The 7,556-nt window shown below is 31.3% G+C and overlaps 1 long non-coding RNA gene across 2 annotated transcripts in view; it reads left to right on the top strand.

Annotated features, from left to right (window-relative positions):
- Window positions 1–946, top strand: part of LOC111700712 (uncharacterized) — a 5,251-nt gene extending 4,305 nt beyond the window's left edge. For both annotated transcript variants that reach the window (XR_002765034.1, XR_002765033.1), the window contains exon 3: window positions 858–946. This is a non-coding gene — a long non-coding RNA (uncharacterized LOC111700712). The remainder of the gene's footprint in view (window positions 1–857) is intronic.
- The last annotated feature ends 6,610 nt before the right edge of the window (window positions 947–7,556 follow it).

Raw genomic sequence — 7,556 nt, 5'->3', positions numbered from 1 at the left:
TGTTCATATTCATGTCAACACGATTCACAACGATACCCTAATCAATAATAATAATATAAACCTTTATCTAATAAAAAATCTGAAAGATATTGTATTTTCTAGTCTGAAATGTATAATTAATTCCGAAAATATTTTTGTAGCAGAAATTCGTAAGTCACTTTTATAAAAAATTTTGATAGAAAAAATCCATTTTCAAAGATAATTCTCATTCATTCTGGGCAACCCTGTTCATAAAACAAATCTATAAAGAAACCAGTTTCAGCTTTAGTAGAGAACATTTATAATTGAAGAAGAAGCCATATTTATCAATGAAATAAAACATGATTTATTCCGTTCATAATTTCAGAAATAAAAACAATTTGTTTAATCTTTAATATTCTGCAGTTTTCCTATATTCTGTTCTATCCTGTACTACCCTGCTCTATCCTGTTCTATCCTATTATATCCTGTTTTATCCTTTTTGTTCTGTGCTTTCCTGTTCTATCCTGTTTTATCCTGTTCCTTTATGTACTTCCTGTGCTATTATGTACTTTCCTTTTAACTATCCTTTTCTATCCGGTTTTATCCTATTCGACTCTGTACTTTTATGTACTATCCTGTTCTATTCTGTACTTTCCTGTTCTATCCTGTTCTATCTGTCTATCCTGTTCTATTCTGTACTTTCCTGTTCTATCCTGTTCTATCTGTCAATCTGTCAATCTGTCTATATGTCTATCTGTCTATATGTCTATCTGTCTACCTGTCTATCTGTCTATCTATCTATCCACCCATCTATCTATCTATCTCTATCTATCTATCTATCTATCTATCTATCTATCTATCTATCTATCTATCTATCTATCTATCTATCTATCTAGGTTAGTCTGCTAGGTATCCAGGATCCTGTACAAGAATGCAATGATCTCATTAACAACAGAGGATGTGTCAAACAATATGTCAATGGAGGTAATTTACTATTTTATTTATTCTAAAGTTGTTTTTATTTATTTAAAGGGTTTTACATTAAGGCTTAAGGTTTTCTTATTTATTTTACGTTTTTTTGTAATTTGATGGTTTACCTATTTATTTACAGTCTTTTTTTTAATTTCAAGAATGTTTTCTTACAAATTTCTTCAAGGTTTTTTTATTTATTTCAAGGTTTCCTTATTATGTCAAAGTTTTTTACTTAGTTCAAATTTATTATTTTAAGGGTTTTCTTATTTGATTTCAGTTTTTTAAAATTTGTTTTAAGGTTTCTTATTTATTTAAAGGTTTTCTTTTTTTATTTTAAGTTTTTTCTTTCTTTTTTTTCTTTACCAGAGCTGAAACTTTAGCATGGTGGACATCAAGATTAATGCTTGATCCTCTCGTTTTCTTAATATCGAGACTAACCTAATCTTGTACTTGTATCCTGAAAAGTGAATAAAATTCAACCAATCCGCGTCGCGTATATGAAGCCGATAAATTAAAAATTTTGCGCGCCATTTAAGATTATATACAGAAACGGAGACTCTTTAATTTTGAAAAGCCGGTTTTTAATTTTTCTCTACTGTACCCAAGAAAGAACGGGTTGAGAAGAAAATGTAAGGGGCTAGGATTAAATATCAGTGATGTTTATATATTTGGTATATTTGGTTTACTATCAACCTGGAATCCATTATCGATAAACAGGATCCAGGAAATCAGGAACTTCTCTTTCATAACAAAGCAATAAAGTTGACTGAAACAATTCAAAATAGTTTTTTTTTGAAATAATTCACGTTCAGTCTTATTTCGCAACCCTATTGCCATCTGTGCACGAACAAAACAACTGTAAGTTCACCTTTATGGGGTAATGAGTGCCCAAAAAAAATTCTTTGATAATTTTTCAGTGCAGCGAGGAACAATATAATGTATAAAACTTTGTTGTCAAAAATGCTAAGAAAATGGTGCAAAAACTAGGCACATTTTTAGAAAACCTCCTAATTGAGTGCAATGAGAGGTTTCGTGAATGTATACATTTTTCATTCAGATTTCTCCATACATTTTTCATTCAGATTTCTCCATACATTTTTCGTTCAGATTTCTCCATACATTTTTCATTCAGATTTCTCCATACATTTTTCCCCGGAAGCCGGCAAATTTGTACTAATTTCCCAACAAGTCTATGATATTAGGGAAAACAAATGGGAAAAATTTATTAGAAACTAATTTTTAAAGAATATATCTATTTTTTCGATCATCTATAAATAGAAGTGATACATGCCATAAAACTCCTCCCGCAAATCTTAAAATTAATGCCTACCACAGTCAAGCAAATTTAGAAAAGCGGAAAACGATGATTTTTTGTTTTATACTCTCTATAGTCTCTATCTCTTTCATAGTGAAGGGTAGTTTTCGTTAAATGCCACATTCAAATAATTGTAACAATGAGGGTTTTCAATCAGAATTCCGTTGTGCGGAATTGTGCGCAACTATTCTTGTATTGCGCAGAATTGTGAGGAATTGTGCGGAAATTACAGGGCCCACAATTGCGCACAAGTGAAATCCACTTGCGTTGGAAAAGAAGAGAAGAAAATTAATGCTTCAGTATGAAGAAACATGAGTAGTATGAAATGTTCATATTCATGTCATGTGAACAGAGAAAATAAAATGAATCCTTCCAATAGTATATGACGTCTATTACCATCTTTCTTTTCAGAAATGAAAAGAAATAATAAATTTTAAAAGATTTTTATTTTTAGAATAATTACAAATTAAAGATCAAATAAACGAAAACTAAGCGTATGCTGATTTTACCTTTCCTAACTTAACTTAAAACATAAACTTAAAACTTTCATTATCGACAAAATGGATTTTAACCATTCCAAATTGTTGTAATTAGAATAAAATATTGAGATAAAAACTTTGTAAAATTTTTTCATCTATTTTTCCTTGTTTTTGTCTTCCCTGAGATTTGAACTTGATAGTTTGTGTTCATATCTGCAGTATCAGTGGCATTAAAAATTCAGTAGAGTAGGTGGAGCCAATTCCTTCAATTTCTTTGCAATTTCTTCATCTTAATCTACACAAAATATAGACGCTTATCTAGTACGGGGACAGAATAGAGAACAACAGAAAAGATTCACAAAGGTACTCTTAAAAGCGTTGTTCTATCAAAGGGAGTGTTCGCGAAAAATGAAAGGGGGTATAGGCTTAATGCGATAAAAAAGCGCTTTTGATCACTACTAATCTTACTTCTATCTGTTGCGTCTTCAAAAAAATTTTCTTCTTTGTTTTTAAATGTAAACAAAAAGAACATATTCACATTTTAAATAGAAGATGGGCGCGAAGCGCCATAAAAGACTAGAAAGAAGGGCGCGAAGCGCCTTGAATTTCTAGTATATAAAATTGACGTAAGGCAAAGTTTAAGACCAAAGATCAAATACCTTATACCTTTTTAACAATCGAGAAACCAGCCTACGATTTTAATACGCCTTCAAAAACGGGTTTCAGTATTGCATATAAATAAATCTCAAAATGAATTCTCAAAAAAAATTCTGTCGTTATACTTTTTTCAAATTCTTTAAATATCCTTAGCAAATTTATATTTCTATTTTAGTAAAATAGAAATTTATGATTTACAGAAAATAATTGAAAATAAAGTTGTTGTTGCTTTCTAAACTGTTAAACCGACTCTTCAAAAATATTGTTAGACGTTCTCTGCAGTATCTTAGCAGAATAAATAAAATTGTATTTCTTGAAGCAAAATAATGAACAATTTCAGGAAAAACTGAAACCATTACTTGCAGAGGTCTGAGCAGCAATGTTTTACAGTTAAATTATTGTTTTCAAACCAAAATATTATTCTTTAAAAACATGAAAACCATCATGCAAAATTTTTTTTTAGTTGCAAGTAAAAAAATCTTTACATTTTGCTGTAAATCCTAAACTAACTTTTTTAAGAATTAACAATCTCATCATTGAAACTATCACTTTAACATTTTTCTACTTTTAGAAATAGTAATTTAAAGAATTTTTGCATAAGGGAGGACACAAGACGGTATTATTTTTTTTAAATAGCCCATAACCTTTTTTGCAGTTTAGGCTACATATCTAGAATTTAGTATTAACATTTTGAAAAGCTCTAGAAAAATTATAATAAAACAGGTTTCACATGTTGGTATTTAAACGGAAATTTGTCTGCTTAACATTTTCCAGATCCTTTCCGCTTTTTTAAAAACCACCCTGGGATCCAAACGATTAAACTTAGCGATCTGATTCTTTTAATGAGCTGTCAATGAAAAATTGGGCTGTGTATATAAATTTCAAGTTGCAACCCAATGCCTTTACTCTAAAACCCTTGTTTTTATGTAGATTCAGATTTAGTCCTAATTGTTAATCCCCTAACTAAATAATAACAACATAGCAGTAATAACCCTTGATTCTAGAATGTGTCACTTTGATAGATTAAAATTAGAGTCCTTTCAGTACTTCAGCCTTTCTAGAGAGGGGGGAGTACTTGCCGCTTGAAACATACGTCCGAGCCAAATTATTATAAAGATTATAAAGCTTTNTTACATAATAAGATAAGTTATTATATCACTTGCTAAGTGAAATGGGTCTGTTTACACTGCACATTTGCTGTTTATCATGTTTATTGGACTATCTAAAGTTAAAACTTGAGTCTGAAAGTCGACTTCCTATTTCTGGTTATTGCTGAATCCTTATCTTGTACTTTCTCAAGTCACCTTCCTAAATTCCAGAAAATTATATTTTTTACCTCGTGAGCTAAAAAAAAGCAAAAAAAGTGAGGTCCTATTAAATCATTTCGAATCTTAAAACGTTCATCAACATAAAAAAATTCTTTGCATTATTTGGCTTGGGAAGTTTCTCTAAACCAAGGTTTTTACAGCTGACAAGCGAAGCTCCTTCTCTCTCCCGACATGGAGACGATATTTTCCGTTCATTGGAGCTCATCGGTGTATCTAACCACAATAAACAACCTTGCTCTAAATACTCTGAGATCGCAACTTTAGTCTAAAATATTCTTCTAATCCCAGGATTTCTTGGCTTAAGCCGGTATCGCAAGGAGAAAGAACTAATGAATAAAATCAAAAACAAACACATAAGTTTCGCTTAAGGTATATGGTATGAGTTGAAAATGTACAAGAAGTACATTGTGTATAGAATGTATTTGGTGTTGGTCAGTTTGTTGTGGATCGGATACCTGATTAATGTGGCTCACAATGCATTCTCCTCCCCCTCGTTGAAAAAATGAAGTTAATGCGGATCGGATACAGCTGATGAAGGTGGCTCGCACTGCCTACTACTCCCTCCGTTGGGAAGATAAAGCTAATGTGGATCGGATACCTGATTAATGCGGCTCACAGTGCATCCCCCACTCGTTGAGAAGATAAAGTTAATGTGGCTCGGATACCTGATTTAGGTGGCTCGCACTGCATACTCCTCCCTCTTGTTGAGAAGTCTGCAGTTAGTTTCCCCTTTATACAATAGCATAGTTCTATACTATGAAATATTAAACTGTTTAAACATGGCATCAGCCACTTTATATACAGGGTGTCCCACGAAACATGACAATAGCAAGACGACTTGAAAGTCGTCTTTGATATTTGAATTTATTTGTAATATTTAGTCGTCAATCTTCTTTAACATGTATGATTCATGGATCAATTACCACATAATTCTCCTATCCCTGGCATTTCTAAAAAAATTTTCGGCGTTTTTTGTGCTTTCAATATTGTTTTGTTTTGTAATTATTATCTCTAGAATTTTACTTTTAATATTAGGTTAACAAATAAATGCAGCAAATTATATCAAAAATCAAGACGACACTCAATCGTCTTGCTACTGTCATGTTTCGTGGGAAACCCTGTATAATATTATACTATATTCAAGTTTATCTAAACAAACAACTTAGCTGTAACATAGTCTACATATATTCATTTACAAAGAGAGACTACCATATATGCTTAAAGGGACTGTCGACTAATTTCAACACAATAGTTTCAGTAGAAGTAAATATTTCCATTTACTGATAGCGCCGATATAAGGCATACTAGAGTGTCATGTCGGATTTACAACGGTACCTTTAATCATTAGAAGGTATCCTTGTTTTTCAATCTAAAAACTAGTCATTTCTAAGTTTGCTTTTTCTGTAAAAATTACTTTCGGGTTTGTGCAGCAGAGAAAAAAAAGGAACTGCTAAAATCTAAGACTTTTAAGTTTTAAAAGTCGTACTGATGTATCATTAGACATTTTATCATTTGGCATTTGATACAGTGAGAGTCATGAAACTAGGGACTGCTAGACTTATAGTTAAAATTTTAAATAGCCTAATATACAGACTCAATAAGCTAAATAATTTGATTGGCAATCTATCTGGTAAAACTATTTGCTTTACGTCAAGATCAACTACACATGAGATTGTTAACCTGTCGTCTTCCTATTCCACAGTTTTATGCTTTCCATTGTAAACTATATGATATTGAAATAGTTGATATTAAGTTTATTAAGATATTTGTGAACATGGAGTGTACTAGACAGAATAACAACTGCAGTAGAAACTATATATATATGTACCTTATGATCCAAGATATAGAAGTAAAAGAAATATTTTGAGTACTCGGCGTTGTCTGGAATTTCTTTAGTTTAGTTATTCGGCGTTGTCTGGAATTAAATTTAGTTTTGGAACTCGGCTTTGTAGCATTGATACTTATTGCAGGCTCATGAAAAAGGAATTGAGTTTTTGTCACAAACTCTACTTTTCTAATCTCTATATCTTTGCAACCCAATGTAGTATACCTTTGATATGTCAAACTATGAATTTTGTTAGACCAAATAATCTAAGTTTGAAATATCAAATGTTTACATAATAAGATTGTAAAGATATAGTGACTAGACAATTTGAGTTTGTGACAAAAACTCAGTTCCTTTTACGCCAATCAGAGAAATCTCTCAATTAGAATAATTAAACACAAGCTTAGCGACGAATATCACTCACTTATCACTCTATATCTCATCTTATCTGTGTATTGGAATGTCCGACTTACAACGGTACTGTACTGTACTGTACTGTACTGTACTGTACTGTACTGTACTGTACTGTACTGTACTGTACTGTACTGTACTGTACTGTACTGTACTGTACTATTTTACCGTACTGTACTGTACTTTCCTGTACTGTACTGTCCTGTCCTGTACTGTACTGTACTGTACTGTACTATACTGTACTGTACTGTACTGTACTGTACTGTACTGTACTGTACTGTACTGTACTGTACTGTACTGTACTGTACTGTACTGTACTGTACTGTACTGTATTGTACTGTACTGTACTGAACGTCCAATCTCAATTCAATTCAATATTTAGCTTGCTTTTATTAATTTTTTATTTACATTTTTTATAAATATTCTATCTTAAAAGTAAAAGTATGAAGCTGAATTAAATATTTAGATTCCAACTTGACAACAAAATTCCATTATGAATAAACCTCTCGAATAAAACTTTTTAAAAGAAGTAAAGTATTTGTTGAAATAAGAGGATAAATAAAATCCAGTAAAAATATTTTCAATGATTTATGCAAAGATGGCAATGC

This window comes from Eurytemora carolleeae, unplaced genomic scaffold (genome assembly GCF_000591075.1).
Source record: "Eurytemora carolleeae unplaced genomic scaffold, Eaff_2.0 scaffold421, whole genome shotgun sequence".
Lineage (NCBI taxonomy): Eukaryota > Metazoa > Arthropoda > Copepoda > Calanoida > Temoridae > Eurytemora > Eurytemora carolleeae.
Note: the sequence above shows the minus strand (reverse complement) of the source record. Positions and strands in the feature narration are given on the sequence as shown.